General features: G+C 40.4%; 1 protein-coding gene across 1 annotated transcript in view; it reads right to left on the reverse strand.

Moving 5' to 3' along the window:
- Positions 1–20608, reverse strand: part of taok1b (TAO kinase 1b) — an 82632-nt gene extending 62024 nt beyond the window's left edge. The window contains exon 1 of the mRNA XM_034178199.1: positions 20035–20608. The gene's annotated coding sequence lies outside the window, so the exon portion shown is untranslated. The remainder of the gene's footprint in view (positions 1–20034) is intronic.
- Positions 20609–22949: the final 2341 nt, after the last annotated feature.

Genomic DNA, 22949 nt, shown 5'->3' on the forward strand with positions numbered 1-22949 from the left:
CCTTCTTTATAAGCAGCTGTAAAAGTATGTTTATGATCGATTTAACATCTTGTTATAATGGATCAGATGAGGCGCACTCTGTGCGCGCTAACAATGACTCACACTCAAGACAAGCATTTACACAGAACACAAGCACGCAAAAGAGCAATTTTTCAGACAATAACGGACAACACAAAGTTAAAAGTTGGATCACCGGTGACAAAATGACTGTAAAGCCGCAGAAGAAATGAAGCCAGCGAGAAAAAGTGCAGAGGCGACTGTCCAGGAATCCGTGGTTCGGTTGGAGCTGGTCTATAGATGTGTTTTGCTTTTTAGTTTTTTTTTGGGGGGGGGGGGGGGGGGTGATCCACACAGTTGCAGGTGTATATAATTAAAGCGGCAACCTCATTGTGGTGTCTTTTTGTTTTTTGGTCAGAGAGAGCTGGGTGAACACACAGAACTGCTGCATTTAATGACTGTGTAATACAAGTGAACTGCAGCCTGACACATGTCGCACACTGGCCAGACTGTGCAGGAGTGGCTTTTTTTGGACTGCGTTTAAAAAATATGACATCTTGAATGGATGCTGTGAATTGAAAACCCACACTATGGGAGTGGTGGAGAGCTGGACTAAACCCATGCTTAAACGTGCACCAACATCACGTTACATGGTGCTACACGGATCGTATGTGGCTTGACGTGGATCATATGCAGCAACACAAGCCATTCAAGGCTGGACGGGGCTCGAATGACAGGCTGGCTGATACCTGGCACATGCGAGGTACTTAGAGGTATATATAGGCTTCTTCATAGCAGATGTGTGATAGATTTAAACGTGGATCATTATTCGAATAATCACTGACAAATCCATACGTAGCTCATTATTCATGGTTTTATTATTAAGTGGGAGCGAGGCTTAGACAATGTTTTATTTCCTGTAGCCTACTAACTACAGACTCACCATAATTACATGAATTCAGATCACTTAAACAATTATTAGAGATGTCTAAGATACTGAAATACCTCAGCAAATTGCAGATATTATTGCTCAAGAATTGATTCCAAGTTCACTGCAATGAGACATTCTAATGCAGTGCTGAAAGATCAATTAGAGCAAATTAGGTCCCATTTTACTTCATCCTGACCTTAAAAAGAGAAAAGTATGTACAAAACTGAATATTTCAGTGGCAGTGGATATTTGAATGAATGAATGAATGATTTATTCAGCACACACGAACAAAATCTCTCATTTACAAAACAAGTCAAGAGAAAACAAAAATTAAAACATATAGAACAAAAACAATTTACCAGTTTAGTGCAGCTGAAAGGGTGTGGGCAGAAGCAAAAGCTTATAAACGCCCACCCTGTACATCAGTTTCTGTGTACAAACCAAAAATAAACACGAAAAACAATTACCAGTCAGCAATGTAACACAGTGAAACATATAAAGTAATACAACAGACAAAAACAAAAAATAGCCACACAGGCAATTTACTTAATTATGCAAACTATAACAATATATTATTTTTATACAGTCTTTTAAAACAAGCCAATGTACTAGATACTTTAATACAATCTAAACAGTCATTCCACACTCTAACACCTTTTAAGGAAATGCAATGACTTTCAGCAGTAGTTCGAATCTTTCTTCTATCAAACACCAAAGATCCACGCAAATTATAAATGGACTCTGTCATTTTAAACAGCTCCTGGACATGTTGAGGCAAGAATCCATTTTTAACTTTATACATTATCTGTATTGTAAAATAATCAAGTCATAAAATTTCAAAAACTGAAGACGAACAAACAGTGAATTTGTTGGTTCACGATATGGTTTTTACTTATCACTCTTATGGCTTTTTTGTAACAGAAATATTGGATTAGTATTTGTTTTATGTGTATTTCCCCAAAGTTCAATGCAGTAAGTCATAAGGGACAAGTAATGAGTGATACAATGAAACCAACAGATGTTGGGGGACAAAGTATTTTACTTTGTACAAGATAGCAATAACATTTGATATTTTGGCCTCATTATGTTTTATATGAGTTTTCCAACTAAGCTTGTCATCAACAAAGACGCCAAGAAATTTAGTTTGAGATACAATTTCAATACCATTCAACAATAATTTACTGCTTAGATTTCTAGGCTTATTTCAAAACATAATGCACTTAGTTTTACCGAAATGAAGTGATAATTTATTAGATTAATTTATTATTATTTAAATTTTTGCAGTTCCCTCTCCACCAAGTCCAAGAGCTGTCTCAAATTCTCTCCACTACCAATCACAGTTGTATCATCAGCAAACAAAATACAACTCAAAGACTTAGAAACCAAACCTATATCATTAATATACAGCAAAAACAGTAATGGCCCGAGAACTGACCCCCGGGGCACTCCACATGTAATCTTCAAAAATTCTGATTTTATCCCATCAAGGTGAACACACTGATATCTATTACATAAATAACTAGCTATCCAGTTAAAGGCCAGCCCTCTAATACCATACATCTGTAATTTTTCCAATAATACAGTATGATCAATAGTATTAAATGCTTTCTGTAAGTAAAAAAAAAAAACAAAAAAAAAAACCCAACAGTGTATTGCTTCTTCTCTATTGCATTTGTAACTTGTTCCACAAAGTCTATTAAAGCCAAAGTAGTTGTTCGATTTTTTCTGAAACCATACTGCTGTTTGTTAAGTATATGATGTTTTTCTCTAAAATTGTTCAACCTCTTTACAAATATTTTTTCCAGAATTTTAGAAAACTGTGGTAACAGAGATTGGCCTATAATTTGAAAAAAAAAACAAATGGTATCACCTTAGCAATTTTCATTCTGGAGGGAAATTTCCCAGTCATGAGTGACAGGTTACAAATGTTTGTTAAGGGTTTGATAATACAGTCAATAATGTTCTTAATATTGCACACAAACAAATATTTCATTAATTTCAAGTGTGGCATGTGCCATGGCTATTTGGAGAAGAAGTTCAGTTTCTGTCAAGCAAAGTTCTAAATAATATTCAGTTACACTACTACTCTTCCTCCAGTTTTTGGCATAGGTTTCTTTTTTTTATCTTTGCATTGGCACCATTGTGATGTTGGCCAGTTAGTTATCAGTACCTCAAAGCTGTGACAAGAGATTATTTCTCTGGGCAGTACAGTCTAACAGCCCACTGTACCAAAGTCACAAGGCCAGTCCTGCTTTAAAAAAAAAAATGCTCAGCTGACTGAGAATAAAAACTGAAGCTCTTCTCCCAGCAAAAGATGCTCTCAAATACAAGAATACTTCAGCAGAGATATGATCAAAACTGATGTTCAGAGCAAACTGGAGTAACCAACCAACAGAGATCTCCTTTTTGTTGTTGATGTCTGTTACTAGAGATGGGCCAATCCACATTTCTTTAGTTGTTCATTTCTTCTGTCCGATTCCGACACACATTTGTTACAAGAGCTCTTGGTGAACTTGTTAAACCTTATGTGCCTTCTCGTGCCTTGTGATTACAGCATAGTCCTACACAATAGCCACCCAGGCAGGCAACCGGTCCATTCACACGTCTCTAAAATAACCATGAAACGTGAGTGTCCCCTCGGCCTTCTGGAGTTACTGGTGTCTTCAACACTCAGGCACCTGCATACTGGATCATGCAGAGAAACATGCCACATGGCCAAAATGTTGTTCTGAAGTAACTCCTTAAGTAACTGCTCATTTGATACATCATTTCAGTGGTACCCAAGGATCATCTGAAGACAGAGTACCAAAGACATCTAACATCTACTTGTTGTCTAAAGTCACTTGTTATGATCAAAGTCTCACAAACATACAGTAAAGACCCTGTCACACCTTGATGATTTAACATGCGTATCCCAAACGTATTAAAAACTCTGGCGGACGCTGGCATATGTCTAATAAATTAATGCAGCTGTCACACCTTGACGATTAACCAGTGTATACCGGTAGCCCCATTTCAACCCAGTGGTTTGGGTCAGTACTGCACGGTGTGGTGCCAGTCAGAAACAGAGTAAATTTTTTTTTTTCTTTTATCTTGTTGGACCATTTTCATTGTATACAGAATGCTGATGAGTGGACTGGCTGTGGTAAATGCTGCCATGAATGAATGAAGGGCTGTCTCTAAATGTTTAAAGCACCGGCTGCTTCCTGATCAGCGGATCTGGTCAGGTCTGATCAGGTCATCACAGACCTGAAAAATGAAAGGCTGTGATGATTAAGCGCCAGTCGACTGCAATCAGGTGTGATCTGACAGCCCAGTCTCACATTTTTTTTGTGCTACTGTCACGAAATGAGTCAAATTTTCATGACGGGGTTTTTTTTTTTAAACTCACTATTCCTAGCCCTACTCCTACCCCCAACCCTAACCTTAACCATAATGTAATACTACTCCTCCCCACCCTAACCAGCCATCACGGAACGAATTAGAATGAATTTGTTCTGCCATGATGAAAATGAGGCCCTTTTCGTCACAATATCACGAACCAATAGATTAATGTATATTTCGTGCTGCTGAATCACGACTTGCCGTGAGACCAGGTTGGATCTGATGGAAGTGCTGTGTGGTCCGTCGGTGTGGTGATCACCGACAGCGACGGTGCTTTAAATGTTTAAACAGCGCATTAATCAGGTGTGATCACCCTGATCTATCGATCAGGCGCTTTAAAAGTTTAAATCATCACAGCGCTTCTGTGTGTTCAGAGCGGGACACTTGCATCCTCTGAGAAATTCACCTGCAGTAGAAAAACGACTGAGGGACTTGCTTTAAAACGCTGGATTTCCAGCCATGAATTAAAGTACAGTGGTCCCTTGTTTATCATGGGAGTTACGTTCTAAAAATACCTCGCGACAGGTGAAATTCGCAAAGTAGTCAGCGTTATTTTTTACAATTATTATAGATGTTTTAAGGCCGTTAAATCTCTCACTACATACATTTTCTCACTTTTCTCTCCCGTGTAAACACTAAGTTCAAACCTTAGTAGAAAAATAAGACCAGTATTATAGAATGAAACCAAAGATCAAAACCTGTTTTCAGGCCCAAACATTTGTTTGAGAAATAAAAATAGAACTTTTCCTATAAATAATTATGATGGGTTTTAGAACGATCAACCTACGAGGTTGGACACATAAGAAATTATTAATATTGACTCACCAGTATTTCACAGTTCCTCAGATCGCGCCTCTGCGTCCTGGCGCCGCTGCGCAGCGTGTTTTTCCACTGAGAGACACCTCAGTGCAGGTGTCTTTTTCCGAGTGAAGAACACAGTTATGGGTAGTTGTTGGCGCACTTTTTTTTTTTCTGGGCGAGAAGATTCTTATAAACAGACACACGCAGAACACAATGCGCGTGCTCTCCCTTCGCTCACTGCCTCCAGTGTTACCGTTGCGGGACGGATGCGGGACCCGCAAAGAATCCAAGTCATTAAAAAGATACAAACTTCTCTCAGTGCCCACGGAGCTCTGTGGCTGCGGTTACCAAGGCCATGTAGCGCTGCTGAATTCTATCCTTGTGGGCTGCTGGAGCGCTCTGCATCAAAACAGCGAGCGTAGTCTCTGGACCTGTTGCCAGATTTTGGCTGCAACTCAGCCCAGCAGACAGTGGGGCAGTGCGAGTGGCCCACTGCAGCGCTTACCGAGCCCACAGTCTCGGTAAGCACATCGGAGGCAGTGAGAGCAATCGCGGTGATGCCGACCGGCCCACCTGATGAGGACACAGAACACAATGTGCTGTAAAAAAAAAAAGAAAAGAAGAAGCATGCAAAATTGCACAAAAAAAAAATCCATGAAACTGCGAGGCCGCAAAAGGTGAACCGCGATATAGCGAGGACCACTGTATTTTCAGAGGTCATTTTCAAAAATCAGGAGCTTTATGTGGATTCATGTCCAACTGTGATGGTGAATTGGACTGAAATGAACAGGTCAGTACTCCATGTGTGAAAGAAACAGTCTGCATGAGGACTGCACTTTAATTCAATCAGTGGACAGCATTAATGGACAGATTTAGAGTTATGAGTAAATTACAAGAAAGGTGTGCCAACAATCACATAATTTATCTACAACTTATGTCCAGCATGTTCAGGATGTATGAGTCACATGCTGGCATGCGTTGAAAATTTTCAGGATGCCCAAAATTTTTTGAGGCGCTTAACTTATTAGGATGTACATCAGCGAGCTTCAGCTTGTTCAACGTGCTTAAACTTGCTCTTAACTTATAAAAAACTTACACTTATCTTATTGGACCTTTGCCACCATTTTTTAATAGGGTTGGCATATGCTGGCTAAATCGTCAAGGTGTGACAGGGCCTAAAGTCTTGGAACTTTAAGCTTTGGTCCCACTGAATAATAAGCCATGAATAATGAGCCACGTATGGATTTGTCAGAAATTTCAGTGATTATTCGAATAATGAGCCATGTATATTAACATTGCGCAAACAATTAAAAAACACTGTGACTGAATGCAAGTGATTGAATCAGCACACACAGCGCAGCTCACCTGATCAATTGTAACGATGAGTTTAAATCTATCATAAACACACTTTTACAGCTGCTCATAAAAAAGGAATGAACATGCAACTGTTTTACCGAGCCATTACAATATAAACATTACAAATAATTACCTTTTAGGCTATTCCAAATATGTTCTCCACCTCATGCAGCGCACGAGAAAGAGAGGAAAGAAAAGCTGCAGATGAAACGGTGTCGTGGTCTGAGTTTGCGCCGGTCTCATTTTACCACGCGCATGCGCAAATAGATTTTTTTCGGTCAACTTCCGAGAGGTCTAGAATTACCATTTCTTGTGGCGATCTTCAACCGAGCAGATGTATTTTGAAATAACTGAATTTTCCACACACGTTTGATTCAGAATACTTGAAGTGGGACTATATTTGTGATATTCATCTATAGGTGGACAAGTTGTTTAATATGGAGGAGGAATCATACTGAGTTATACAAATCATCATTCATTTTTACAGTGTTAATGGGTTCATTTCAGATACAGAAATCCCATACTATGTTGTCCTGGTAAGTTCAGACTGGTATATATAGTCCAAGCTGGTAAATTCAGACTTGCAGGCTGGAAATTTCAGACTAGCTAGGTAACTAGTAACCAGAATTATAATGGTTAAATCAATAAGCATCAATAGAAAGTGACAGGATTTACTTGTGGTTCCAATTAATAAAATTATTTAATATATTTGCTTGGCAAATTTGGACCACGGTCAATAACACACAAGTCTCAATATACCAAGATGATAAAATCAGACTGGTGGTAAGTTCAGACTGTGGCTGCTACAGTCTCATTTTACCTGGTAAATTCAGACTGGTGGTAATCTCAGATCGTGACAACGGTCCTCCGTGATTCCAGAAGCGATTAACAGTGTTTTCAACAACCAAACTGAGTGAAAATGATTAATCCACTACAAAATAATTATTTTATACACAGCATGATTGTCACAATGAAGTGCGAAAGAGTGTGGAGCCAAAACAGCCTGTCCTGTCCTCGTACCCACCACGTACTTGGATATTGGGCTTCTAACAGCGTCGTTCTCACCATTAACATGCCTCTAACATCCTCGTTTGTTCTCATAGTACCTCATACACAAACTGCCCCACGCTGTTTTTGCTAAATTTTGAACTTCTCGAAATTAGCGCCATGCTCAGAGATGAGCCTCGTTAGCCGAATATTCTGCCTCTAAGAGCCACTATTCTCCCACATTTGTTGAATAACTCCACTCGTACCAAAAAAAAAAAAAAAACATGCTACATGGCTCATTATTCATCGTTCATTATTCAGTGGGACCAGGGCTTTATTCTCTTGCAGATATCGGCATAACCAGCCACCGTTGTTCAGTGACCTCATGACTTCGTAAGCCCTTCTCCTGAGTTCCACAGGGAACAATTTCAATATATACGTATAAAAAAGAAGACAGATCAAATCTGAGTTTGAGTCTCCCATGTGCATTCTGTCAAACGGTAGCCAAAATATTTACATTTTCTTTTTGACAAAAAAAATATGTGCCACTCCACCATGATGTTGGGACTGGTGGGACAACAGATTACACAGTTTCTCTAATGCACAGTTTCTCCAATTAGCCAGAGAAGCTTATAAATCCTTCAGAATTGTCACAGGTGCTGTGTTAGCTTCCCTCACTAGGCTCTGTCTTATACAGTCATCAAATTGTTGAAAACTGTCTACTGCAGAAAGATGTACCACAGAATACAGTACTGTTTGTATTTCCTAATGACTGACGCAAATGAAGTCTAAGGTAAGTTTGGTGACTTGGAAATGTTCATGTTTCCATGTCCTGACTTGGCTGAAGAATTTCTATGAACAGTAATTAATGTTTAGTTTGTCCAAGTACTTATGTCTCTGAAAAAGGAGGGACTGTATAAGAAAATAGTTGTATATCCTAAATGTTAATCTTATTAAACTGCTTAAACCTCTGGCAAGACTGGACTCTATAACATGCATGTACACTCGTAATCAAATCACAACAAACATGCTCAAGAGATGCACTTAAACTTGATTTGCTTTAATGTTTGAGAAAATGGATTCTACCCCTGATGTACTATGGGAAATGATTTCCTGTGCACTGTAAAATCCCCAACTCGCCTAATGAAGTGGCAACCACTACACAAAGGAGAATAACAAGGTGCATGAGTGCGCATATATGGAGTGCAGAAAGAGTGAGAGAAATGGGCAGAATAAATAAATAATCAAATACATTATTGAGCCTCATCTTCACTGTACAGGGATGGCGAAAGAAGATCAACCCTGTATAAGGCACACTAAACCTGGCTGCTCTGCTTCAAAGTGGTGTGCCTGAGGCTTTATCAAAATACAGAATGTACGAGGTCTGTCCATAAAGTATCGTACCTTTTTATTTTTTTCAAAAACTATATGGATTTCATTCATATGTTTTTACGTCAGACATGCTTGAACCCTCGTGCGCATGCGTGAGTTTTTCCACGCCTGTCGGTGACGTCATTCGCCTGTGAGCACGCCTTGTGGAAGGAGTGGTCCTGCCCCCTCATCGGATTTTCATTGTCTGGAAATGGCGGAATGAAAAGGACTTTTTTTCCATCAGAATTTTTTCAGAAGCTGTTAGAGACTGGCACCTAGAAACCATTCGAAAAATTTATCTGGCTTTCAGTGAAAATTTTACGGGCTTAACAGAGAATAAGGACTTTAACTACAGCTTTAAGGACCCCTTTAAGGACAGTCGGTGTGCCGCGCTGCGAGCTGCGACGATGCGGCACAAACCACTGGATCATTTCTAAGCTGATGGCTCTGTGGATACGAGACCGTCGTGTGCTCTTTCTCTGGTTATCACAAGACCTGGACATCAGCCATTTTCCGGTAGATTTCACTTTTAACAAGAGATTTTGTCATGGAAAGCGCGCAGAGGCTTTGCGCGTCACGACCGAGTCGCTGATGAAGCGAGACAAAGGAACACCTCCGTTTCGGAGTGTTAGAGGACAAGTTGGGACATGTCCAGCTCTCCACAAGTTCTTTTATACTCACTCGACATGTCCCAACTTGTCCTCTAACACTCCGAAACGGAGGTGTTCCTTTGTCTCGCTTCATCAGCGAATCGGTCGTGACGCGCGAAGCCTCCGCGCGGCTTTCCATGACAAAATCTCTTGTTAAAAGTGAAATCTGCCGGAAAATGGCTGATGTCCAGGTCTTGTGATAACCAGAGAAAGAGCACACGACGGTCTCGTATCCACAGAGCCATCAGCTTAGAAATGATCCAGTGGTTTGTGCCGCATCGTCGCAGCGCGGCGCACCGACCTTCCCTAAAGGGGTCCTTAAACCTGTAGTTAAAGTCCTTATTCTCTGTGAAGCCCGTAAAATTTTCACTGAAAGCCAGATAAATTTTTCGAATGGTTTCCAGGTGCCAGTCTCTAACAGCTTCTGAAAAAACTCTGATGGAGAAAAAAAAAGTCCTTTTCATTCCGCCATTTCCAGACAATGAAAATCCGACGAGGGGGCGGGACCACTCCTTCCACAAGGCGTGCTCACAGGCGAATGACGTCACCGACAGGCGTGGAAAAACTCACGCATGCGCACGAGGGTTCAAGCATGTCTGACGTAAAAACATATGAATGAAATCCATATAGTTTTAAAAAAAATAAAAAGGACCGTTAATTTATGGACAGACCACGTATTATGACATAGGATAATATTACTTTAACAACCAGCTGACTGAACCACAGTTTGTGATATGCCACCTATAAAAGCTCCTCCATAATTTTGGTAAATAATTCTGTAATTGCAGCATGATACCATTACAATGAAAGCCTATTATTAATCAGAAAGTTTAAAATTGTCCACTTTGTGGCTCAATAGCTGAGACTGAGCCAAGGAGATCTAAAACGAAATATTGAAGACTATTGGACTGCTTCACTTGAACACTCAGCTGAAAATTTTTTTATGAACATACTTTAGGCTCTCATACTTGACAAAAACAAATGGAATGGATAATGGGGGGGGCAACAAAGAGAAATTTAGATATGGCCTCATTTTATCAGATGATTAGTGTTAGACTTACAAACACTTTAAATAAAAAAACTTTGGAAGATTACAAGGAATCCATACCTTAAATTTAAGTACAGATATCAGGAAGGAAAAGCAGGTCGTGCATCCCTAATTTAAAGACAATCTGCCAAATACGAAACCATCGCAACATCACAGCTGACTGTTTAGAGTTAATTTCATGACCTAAATGGGCACTGTTGTTCATAAAGCATTCTATTTCATCAGAACGAGGGAGGGCAGGGCCCAGTGTTGCTTTCCAGGCTGATTATAGATTGCACCTTTCATTGAGTGGACGTGTTCTAGTTACATGATGTTAACAACAACAAAGAACATACTACAATTTTCAATGCCTCAAGTGTACACAAGGAGAGGAATACAATAAGAAAAACTAAGATGATTTTACCCATTCTAGTTCTCTCACAAAGTAGTATAATTCTCAGAGTCAAACTACATGCCAAAGTCTGTTCTAAACAAATCTCAGCTTGGCAAAGGAATGCAACAACCTTTGTTGTTTTTTTTTTTGTTTTTTTGTCATGATTATTTCACTAGTACACAAATGTTCCACACCAACAGGTTGAACAAACAACAGGCTCACTACACAGGTGTTCACTATTATAGGGAAAATAAAATTCCAGTCTAAAATTTGGAGTTTATTGTTGAGCAACACAATGCTCCAGATGTGGCAGATTTTAAAATAAATGAAAATAAGGGCCTTAGGAGTATGACTTTTGGTGGAGATTGCAAATACAGGAATTTTCAGCATTGTGAATGTCTATTTCTCTGCCATAAGCTGCCTCCAACATTTCAGAGCTTTTTACAGGACAGCCAACCAACCTCTCAATTGAAGCCTGACTGATATGAATTTTGGGGGGGCACGATATGATACAGATATGAGAGATTTAAAAAAAACTACACCATCAATATGCACATTTAAAAAATGGCAATCATTCCTAACATTTCAATATCAAACCCTAACCCTTGATGTCTTACAGTTTAAACACGAACTTTATTATAAATAACTATAAATCTGACCAACAACCAACCAAGATACATCAAGCTGCATTCACTCAGACTGGTAGCTGCCATGTTGCATTGCTCAGTATTTGCATAAGATAAGCATCTCTTCATTGGCCCCACCCAGCTGGCATCATAGTGACCACCTGTCTCTTGTAGCTGTAAAAACACCCACTCTGTTTGAAAATGAAGGCAGCTGGTCACTTTGCCCATCTCTTGTAGCTAAGGTGACCAAGGCGTGATGAGTAGAGCTGGGTATCGATTCAAATTTCAACAATCGATTTGATTCCGATTCTTAAGATTCAGAATTCTTTTGATTCAATTCAATCCGATATCGATTTGGGTTAGCATTATTAAAACCATTTTTCAGCTGTTACGTGATTGTCTAGTTATGCAACATATTAAAGCCTGGGTCCCACCGAATAATGAAGGGTGAATAATGAGCCACGCAGCATGCTTTCTTTGCTACAAGAGGGTTTCTTCAACTACTGTGGGAGAATGGTGCCTCTGAGAGGCATTATCTTCAGTTAATAAGGCTCCTCTCTGAACGTGGCGCTAATTTCAAGATGTTCAAAATTTAGCAACAACAGTGTGGCGCAGTTTGTGTACACATTACTGCGATGACTTAAAGGCATTTGCGTGGTGCTTACGAGTCTGCTAAAAGCCCATTATCCGTGCGCCTGGCAGCTACGCAGGACCTGAGAGGCTATTTTTGGAGCGGCTGCCCTCTTGCATACACAATTCCACCTGCTCTGTGCGGTGGACGCTGCATATAAAATAATTATTTTGTAGTGGATTATAATCATTTTCTGCCAAACCTTGGATGCTGAAAACACCTCTAATCTCTTCTGGAATCACAGAGGACTGTTTCATCTTGATGTTTTTTTCCCCCCTCTCTTTCCTGCTCCATGTGGACTGTATTTAAGGTAACTATTTTTAATGTTTGTATAGCTTTATAAAACAGTTTCTAGCTGTAAAAGCATGTCTACGGTTGATTTAATATCTTGTTAATGGATCACGAGCGCCGCTATGTGTGTGCAATGCGCACTGAAGCAGTGACTCATCACGCTCCAAAGAAGCATTTAGGCAGAACACCAGCTCACAAAAGAGTGATTTTTCAGTAAATAATGGACGAACACAAAGTTAAAATTTGGATGACTGTGAAAGTGGCTATGTGTTTAAAGCCGCGGAAGAAATAACTCCTGTGAAGCCGCTAAAAGCAGCGCAGAGCTGTGCAGCAACACAGAAGGAAAATGAGCAAAAGATCGATTTTGAAGACATAGCACAAAGTTAAATGTTGTATCACAGTGACTTGTAAGCTGCGGAAGAAATATATCAAGTGATCCACATGAGCTGCGGCAGCAGGTGTATATAATTAACGCGGCCACCTCAATGTGTATGCACGATAGCAGCTTTCTCGCAAAAGAGCACGGACGAGCACAAAGTTAAAAGTGGGATCACAGTGTGAGAATGACTGTTTAAAGCCAGGGAAAAAATAAAGCCAGCAAGCTACAGATGGAAAACAAACCAGTGAGAAGGAGCACAGAGGTGGCTCTCCAGGAATGGAGAACAGCAGAAGAGCGATTTTTCAGAAATAAATGGACAAACACAAAGTTAAAAGTGGGATCACGATGTGTGTGTTTAAAGCCACAGAAGAAATAAAGCCAGTGAGACGCGGAGCCAGCAAGGAGCACAGAGGCAGCTGTCCAGGAATCCTTGGTTTGGTTCTAGCTGGTCTGGGGCATTACAGGTGGTCAGTAACTTGGCGTACAGCACGCAACTGCGGGACTGTATTGGAGCATCTATTTTTGTACTGCATTTAAAAAAAAATGGGACATCTTTAAATGCTGCTGTGAATTGAAAACCCACACTTTAAAGGGACCAGGTGTGGGAGGGCTGGAGGTTTGGACCAAACCCATGCCTAAACGTGCACCAACATCGCGTTATCATAGTGCTTTCACGGCACTACGTGTCTTAGTGTAGCTGGTGCAAGCCATTCGAGGCTCTAATGACAGGTCAGTAGTGGCTCACTAGAGGCTGCTATGTGGCGCATGTGGGGTACAGAGAGGCACACAGAGGCACCTTAGTAGCAGATACGTGATAGATGAAAACGCAGGACATTCTTCGAATAATCACAGACACACCCATGCGTGGCTCATTATTCATGGCTTATTATTCGGTGAGACCAAGAGTTAATACTACTTCACAAAATTTGTCCCTCAAAATGCAGGCAGTAGTGTTTCATAGAGTTATAAATTAAAAAATTTTCTGGGGGATAACAGCCCCAGTCTCCCCTACAAAACTTGCACCTGCAGCACTCGCTGCATGGCACGCTGCAGCAGGAGAAGGTGGCTATTGGAAAAGTTATCCTGCAGCAGGGGGAAGTTCTCCTAACTTCTCGTGCAACAGGAGAACGCGACTTCCACAGTTCACACAAGAGAATCTTTGTGCGCTGTTCCACGGAAATGGCACGTTATGAGGAATGGGAAAAAAAACGACTTCAACAGCGGACAATTTTCTTTTCCTTCCTGCAACAACAGTCCCAGTAGCCAAGATTAACATCTTTAAATTGTTAATACGCACGCTCGGAAACAGCGCAACGGCCCAACTGCAGCGTATTATTTTTGAAAAAAATTGATCTTTAGATGTATGGATCGATCTGTGGGAATTAAAATGAGAACTGATTTAAAATCTGTGAATCGATCTTTTTGACCCAGCACTAGTGATTAGCATCCCAACCATGCTTGACAGCATTGTATACAATTCAGTCAAAGCTCCCTCTGCAGGACAAACTATGCAATGACACATTTCCAATAGCCAAAGCATTTTTTCTGCATTGTTCAGTCTGTAAAATATGTGTTTATATCAGCAAAAGCTAGCAATCACAGACACATTTTCCCAACAACATCATATCTGACTACTTTTCTTAAAGGAACATAAAGCAGCCACACAGACAACTAATAAAACAAATGGTTGGTTTTCACAACAAAAAAATTTGTTCATAAGCATGTCGTATGGAAGGATCATAGCCATGTGTCCTCATCTGTGTATCAAGTACTTTCAGGTTCTCCCTTTTGCTTGAGGTTGCCACAGCAGATCCAACATGAATGCATGTTGACTTGGCACACATTTTACACAACTCCATACTATTACATGGAGAATGGACACAGGTGGTCTTGAACCAGGAACATTCTGATTTCAAAGCAAGCGGACTAATGGTCTGGCCACAACGCTGCCCATCTGTGTATCAAGTATAATGCAATTTATATTTGTAAATTAGAGGCATGCAACCGTATTCCATGGAAAACAAATGTCCTTCAATCGATGCCAATATGAATGTCAAGAATACAGTCACACCCAGATGCCAACTGCAGTACCATCCCACCACAATTATTTTACCTAACAGATAGTAATGTGAAGGAAAAGACACAACAAATAAATACAGGTGAGAGCTTCAACAACATCATCACAACCAAGTTGTCACCCAAGCAGGTTAGGAGGGAAATAAAATATTGGGCATTGATAAGAAAGATTTCATCACTGCGTATGATTTAAAATACAAAAAATAAAATAAAATAAACTGCATTGCCATTTCCACAGCACCTCTGAGGTTCACAGTTAAAAAGCATGTGTATCACCAGTCTGTTGTGTCCGACAGACACTAAGAAACCACACCACTATTATAAACATTACTAGCGTGTTGCCTGTGGGGATCCATGGGCTCTAGATTGGCTAGTGTTTATAAAATAGGTAGCTGATATTTTTCAATGGTGGTAATAAATTGTGCGGTGTCTATAATTAATTGGAATGGCGTGTGAGTCCAGAATGTTTTTAGAAACTTATAGACCTCAACATTTTTTTTTGTTTTGGGTTTTTTTTAAGACAGACAAAATGAGGAACCTTGGGGTAATTTTTGATCCCACGTTGTCCTTTGATCTCCACATCAGGGATGTTACTAGGACTGCTTTTTTCCATCTGCGAAATATAGCGAGGATCCACCCCATCCTGTCTATGGCTGATGCTGAGACCCTGATTCATGCTTTTGTTTATTCTAGACTAGATTATTGTAATGTTCTATTTTCAGGGTTACCGCAGTCCAGCATCAGGGGTCTTCAGCATGTTCAGAACTCTGCCGCCAGACTTCTGAGTAGCAGAAGGTCTGAACATATCACACCCATTTTGGAATCTTTACACTGGCTCCATGTCTCTGTGAGAGCAGATTTTAAGGTTTTGTTACTGACTTATAAGGTTGTTCATGGACTGGCACCATCTTATCTGGCTGATCTGGTGGAACTTTACGTGCTGGCCCGGGCTTTGCGGTCACAGGATGCGGGACTTCTCTGTGTTCCCAGGGTGAAGAAGAAGTCAGCAGGTCCAAGAGCCTTTTCTTATCGTGCACCCACCCTGTGGAATAGTCTTCCTGCGACCGTGAGGCAGTCAGAGTCTGTGGACATTTTAAGTCAAGACTGAAAACCTGCTTTTATTCTCTTTCGTATGAATAGTTTTTATTTTTATCTGTTTTATTCTTTTACTTCTGTTTTTATTTATGTATTTGATTTTTTATTCATTTTTAATTATTTATTTAAATTTTATGTTGAATTGTTTTATGTAAGCCGCCTTGAGACGGCTTTTGCTGTGATTTGGCGCATTATAAGCTAATTAAAATTGAAGTGAAAACTGAAGTGAAAATTAAGAACTCAACCCTTTTATTTCTTGTTAATTCTGTAAATTTTAATGTTAATTTATTTATACATTGTTTAGGTTCTTGTTATCATATACACACTATTATTATTATTTTATTTTTACTTCTTTTTTGTCATTTGATTTTTTTTTTGGACCACAATGGAAATAAGTGTTGATCACAGCTGCCTTTTATCAAGTTTGTGGCACATAGCGCAAACTACCAGAGGAGCAAGTTAAGTTGTTCATTAATTGTTTAAAATAGGTAAAATAATGAAGATCTAGCTTTGTATTATAGACATATATATTTCTCTCTATATAGCCTAATAATATATAATAAATGCTAATAAAAGACAGCTGTCAGCAAGCTGCCGTTGGTGCATTCATCTTTGGTTAGTCATTTGTAGTTTAATACAGGTAAAATGATGAAGATCTAGTTTTGCACAATAATACAATACATACTAGAGAAAGACCGATATGGATTTTTTGAGGCCGATGCCAATAACGATATTTGGATGAAAAAATATGCCGATAATCGATAAATTGGCTGATTTGCCGAAAGCCGATAAATCAGCCGACATCATTATTATTTTTTTTAAATGAATAAAATGTTCTTTTTTGGACCCTTAACAAAAAAGGTATGAGCTAAACGCTGAAGCTTTGTCCTCATATTGATTAACTTTATAACAGAGAATAATTTTCAAGTTCAAAAAATGCAACTGGAGTAGTTAGGGGGCTATTCAAACGGGCCAACTAGTAAGATATCACTCCTGAAAAAAATCTTTGCCATATCACGTGAGGTAAATGTGCCCTACGATTGGATTTTGGAAAACCATGTGACGGAGAACCAATTCCAATTGGACACTCACACTGCGCAGTCATCACACATCTTCTTTGAGGGGTACCAAGATGGCCGCCGGTGGATCGAAAGTCCACGGAGTTAACTTTTCAGCAAAAAAAAAAAAAAAAAAAAAAAAAAAAAAAAAAAGTAAGTTTCTATCTCATATCATTAAAAAGTTATTTACAATTTAGTAAAGCTTGGTCCCAGCCGTCGTATATGACTGCTTTGGCCCCAGAGGGTTAATGGCGAACGGCAGTAATTCCCAGAACCCTTCCGGACGACCAGTGAATCTGAATGTTTCAACCTCTTAGCAGTAAACGAAAGTTTTTCATGCTAGAAATAAGGTCTACACAAAGTGGGCTTAATAAAAAGCGTGACTGATGCAATGAAGCACATCTGATACATTACTACATAAACTGAGTTAATCAAACTGAGTTGAACTGAAACGGGAGAAATGTGGGGTGAATGTAATCGCAAAGTTATTACAAACATCCTTATAAACTTACTTGTATGCTTTTGTCAGCCGATCTGTGCAGTGTGATGGCGAACTACAGGGGACAGTGATGAACAAATTTAAGTAGGAGTGTAAGCAGCTCTCAGCTGAATGGAGTCAGAGCAACATCTACTGGACAAACGGTGCAAGGACATTTTACATTGCCAACACAAACATTATTTCAGTAACTGTTCTGTTTATGAGAAATTATCGGCGTTCTATCGGCAAAATTTCGGCCGATAGTGAGTACTTTGAAAAGGGCTTATATCGGCCGATAATATCAGTCGGGCTCTAATACATACATATATGGCAAGTGGCGAAATAGCTAAAGTTGCTGTGGCAAGTGGCGAAGCCAGTATTTTTTTGTATCTGCCGCAGCAGATGCCAGTGTTTTAGCTAAAGTTGCTGTGGCAAGTGATGAAATAATGACCGTGGTAGCTACAGAATACACTGGCATCTGCTACGGCAGCTCTTCCGGCAGCTACAGCTGCCACCGGAAGTGCCGAGACAACGTGCCACTTGCCACAAAATGTGCTATGAAGTTTTCCTTTATTCAGTAACCCACGGATTGAGTTGAACTGCATAGTAGTCATGCAACTGACACACAAGGGAACTTTACCCAAATTTCTCCAGATGTTCATGGCCACAAATGCTGAGCAAAGGGAAGGCGCACAGCTGACCAAGCCTGTGAATGTTATGTTGGTCTGCATACATGCAGCAAAATAAACAAACTGCAAATATGCTGATCATGACAGGTAACAGACACAATAGGAAAGTAGAGATCGTTAGAATTGGAGGTACAAAAACAAAGCCTGTGGGCTGCATTTCTAACACAGACAATGTCTGTTCATCACGCTCTAAAGACGCCCACAAAAACAAGAAGCTGCACTGCTGATACTGCAGTGCCCCTTTGACAAACACAGCTAATGCAGACAAACAATGAAGCTGAAGGATGTTTGGCTACATCAGTAACAGAAGTGACATTTGACAAAGATCAACACACAAAGACTGCACGCACTGTTTTAATAATTTAGCCTCGTGTCAAATCTGTGTCGCTGATCCACAGTGCCATGCATAAATAATACAGCCACGACGAACTAGCTGCTGAATGGTATCGAATGTTACGCAATATCAACACAAAACTGAGGAATGCGACTCGTGTCAGAGTAGAGAAACAGCCATCAGCGGCAGCCTCTCGCACAAGAGAGACACGTGGACACGAAAGCAACGATCTGTCAGCTTCTCCCGGCTCATCCTACGTGGAAAACAATGACACCCACCGTCGCACAATTAGGCAGTATACAGGAACTACACAAGACATCCAAATCTCCGAGAGCCACCGTGGCCAAAAACGAGGGAGTGGCACTGCTTGCATAAAGCGGATTAGCCAGCTAATGTAGCTGGGCTAACTGTAGATTAAAGCGACCAGTATTTACAACAAACCACAACCATTCACAATTGTGATCATCTGTCCTGCCGCCTCTTAGAAATTTACTGCACGATTATTAGCTGCATTAGCAATCAAAACCATAAACTATTACCCACAGAAGTTGCCAAGACACCTAATTAAAAAAAAAATATATAAATCTGCCGACACGGCACAGTACAAGTTGTGACAGCAACTTTTTGGGGTCTGACGATTTACTCAGACTGACTAAATATGAGTAAATTACGTACTTTTGTTTATTTATTTATTTTTGTGGTTTCTTGGGGCATTTTGGAAATGCTCTCCTTCCTCAAAACAATACATAAACTCGTATGTAATTTTGGAGACGGCTGTGCCCTCTGGTGACCAAGATGAAAGTTTAGCCAATGACCCAGACTGGCTTCGAAAATCGAATAATTAATATTGCTCGAGTTTAATCAAGATACCCGCTCCGATTGCTGTACAATTTGAAAATGTAATATTGCAGTATAACTATTTGGGAACAATCCAGTGCTTTTCCCTTGGAGATGACGCTGTAACTAGAGCTGTCAGCATTGATGCGTTAATGTTTTGGGGTTTTTTTTTAATCGCGTTAACCGCGGTTGTTGACACGCTGAGGTTCCTTTAAGCTCCAGTCAGACTGTAACGAAAGTATGAAACGGGGGGTGACCGCGGTTTCAGGAAATATTCTAGAGTTATACTATAACGCTGTGGCAATAACACATCTACTAACAATGTGAAACAAACGTTATTCTCATCAAACGCTTGTAAATCGTTCTGATGTGCGCTGCGTCTCCTTTGTTTGTGGGCGTGTGAAGTTTGCGGCTCGTTTTGAGCACCGCGCTGCGCCGGCGGGGCGGGGACTCTTTCTCCTGGCGTTTCCAAAATATCACAAGAAACTAGCAAAAAAAAAAAAATTAAAGTACTTAAATTACTCATATTTGGAGTCAGTCTGGGTAAACCGTTGGATCGACTTTTTTGGTTAGCTAGTAGAAAACCTAGCTACATCTCTACTGCAGCAGAGACAGAGAACAAATGTAGTTAAAGTAACTCACCTCGGTATAAAATGAGTCCAAGCGGGTCGAGGAGTGAAGAACGGAAGGAGAGTTAAGCCATTCGTCGTGTACACGGCAGAGTAAAGTGGCTAAAATCACAGTCGAGTCAGTGCAGGGAAATCAGTGAGGCTAACTTAGCTAGCTCGCTAATGTCACAACAGCAGTACGATTGTTCAAAGCTGGCAGCAGTCACGCTGTCTTCACCACGAACGCTTCACATATATCTTGCTCCTGTAGCTTCTGTCATGTATATCCCGCAGAAATTATTTATATCCCGCGCCAGACAAGATGAGTTGACTGTCAAGCCTTAACTGGCTGCCAGAGCAAGCTACTAGCTAACTAGCTCGCTCGTAGCTACCAGCAAAGTTTCTCTTCTTGGATTAGGCAGTTCCCTAAAAATGGCGGCGAGCAGACAAACCACAGTGAGGAAAAGGAGACTAAAATCGGCGAGAATCCGCACCCCGCTATCAGACAGCTTTGACTCAAACAGATAGAAGAAAGATTTAACGCGTGTTGACATCCTGCGGAAGCTACAGGGTGTTGTGGCTGTGAAAGTTGCCCCCTCCCTATTCAGGTGGGTGCTGCAAATCTCCTCCAACCACAACCCGAGCTAGCTCTTACAGAGAAGGTCAACAGAATATCACAAGCTGTTCTGAAGAAGGAGATGAATTGTTAACCTCGAGAACGGTTTTCTGTCTTAGGTCTCACACCCTGCTGACTTTGGTGTTGATTATGGAGCACAAATTCCGTCACTGACACCAACACTATTATGTGATGAACAAAGATGATCCTGGGAAACTCAACTGACAATATCCAGTAGGAACTTCAACACGGACACAGACCTGATGCTGTAGTACCACATAGTCACCTACTAACTAAGATGAAAAGCATCAGCATCACAGACAACACACTAGAATGGGTGTAGTCTTAGACAGATGGCAGCACTAGAATAACAGTATTCATTATATTAGGTGTACCCCAAGGCACAGTACTTGGACCATTGCTCTTTCTTATTCGTATTAATGACTTATCGGCATATGTGAAATCTTCAAGATCAAGAGGCTCTGCCCAGATGATAGTGTATAAAATCATCAAGTGCCAGAAGCATTTGGATGCCTTACAGCAGACCTTGATAGGAAGCAGAAAATATCACAGAGTTCCACCCAGAAAAGTTCCAGGTGCTAAGGTTTACCAAGAAAAGATCCCCCATCCTCGGAAAGTGCAGGATTCACGTACATGTGCTTGAAGTAGTGGTGTCAGGAGAATATCTTGGAGTGAATTACCACAGCAACATGATATGCATCCATCATATCAACCAGACTGCAAAAAACTTTGGCCAATTATCAAACAGATCTTACCTACAATCAGGATCATACTGCGGTCAGTTGAGTGACAATGATTTCCTTTTTTTTTTTTTTTTTTGTCCCCACCAGCTGTATTGGCTTGGAAGGGGATACAGAATTCCATTCTGTGCACGTGTGTCCATGCATACATCGGTCACATTTGTTGTGAGTGATGATAACTTAAACAAAATGTGTCTGTCACCAAATTTGAAGTGGATGTTCTAAATTAGTGTATCTCAGACATGTTCAAAGGACCCCCCCCCCCAACCCGCATACATCCCAACACCCCACTTTACTAAACATACTTTAGTGAACAGTGTTGATTTTCATTGTTGTAATTTATATTCCCCAGCAGTCATATTTTTCCCCTTCCCAGTATCACATGACTCTAAAGAAAGAATATTGTGTGAGATTAAGCATAAAAGCATTACACTACAATAGGTGTGCAGCATCTACAGGTGACCCTCACTCCCTTTCAATTTCCCCTGATCCCGTTGTGCTAGCATGGCTAAATCAGCAGCATAGCTGGCTGTTTTTATTTCTAAATCCAGTATCAGAAGACAAAAGACATGCTTCAGTGGATACTCTAACTGATCAAACCAATGCAATGTCATGGTCCAAATCATCAGTGCATGAGTATGCCTTGTTTTCCATGAAATGTACATGATGTTTTGAGTTATTAAAAATGAAAACACCTTATCTTGGATTTGCATCTACTTTTTCATTTTGATCAACAAAATGAACATTTCCACCATGTTTCATAAAAAGTGGATCATTACATTTTGTGTAAATCAGCTGGTACAGGCACATAAAAGTCAAAGTAATCAAAGTAAAAGATATGTAATGTCCTTGACAGTTGTAGTGATGTACCTAAGGCTTTTGCCCCTTGTCCCAAGGAAAACTAACTTTTCAAGTTTATTGCTTACTCTTACTGGCCCTTCTTTGAAAAGTGTGGGAAAATCTTCTCACACAGTGCCAAAAATGCAGTGTCCATGCATGTTATTGCAATAAAGGAAGTGGTCAAAAACTTGAAAACTCTCCTATACAGGGTATGTCTAAAAAGTAATGGGACTGACTTCATAGAACTGTTACATAAATTAGATTGGAATCACAACATGTAGCCTTCAAAACAGTCCCCTGCCTGTCTAATACACTCTCCGTCCATCCTCTTGTTCCACGCTTTGATGCATCCCGCAGTGTGTTTCTGTAATCCGCAAGAGCTCCATGGTCAAGACCTCCACATCAGGAAATCTGGTCTCCTTGATCATCTCTTGAGCATTGCAAGAGGAAAATAAATCATAAGGGGCCATGTCTTAAATAAATATGAGGGTAGCTCCAGAGATGGAATGTTCTCCACCTGAACTCTCTGGTGGTCAGAGCATTGTGAGCAGGAGTATGGTGGAGCACCTACGTGCAGTTGTCCTACAGATCCCACCTTTTGTCTCAGACACAGGTTGATCTCACAAGGTGCCAGAATAGCTCTTCGTGGAACCCTTGATTCACTATTTGATTGTCCTGGTAGAAACTCAAAGGTGAAAAGGCTCATGAAGTAAAAACAAACAACCCTACACA

This window comes from Thalassophryne amazonica, chromosome 9 (assembly GCF_902500255.1).
Source record: "Thalassophryne amazonica chromosome 9, fThaAma1.1, whole genome shotgun sequence".
Classification (NCBI taxonomy): Eukaryota; Metazoa; Chordata; class Actinopteri; order Batrachoidiformes; family Batrachoididae; genus Thalassophryne; species Thalassophryne amazonica.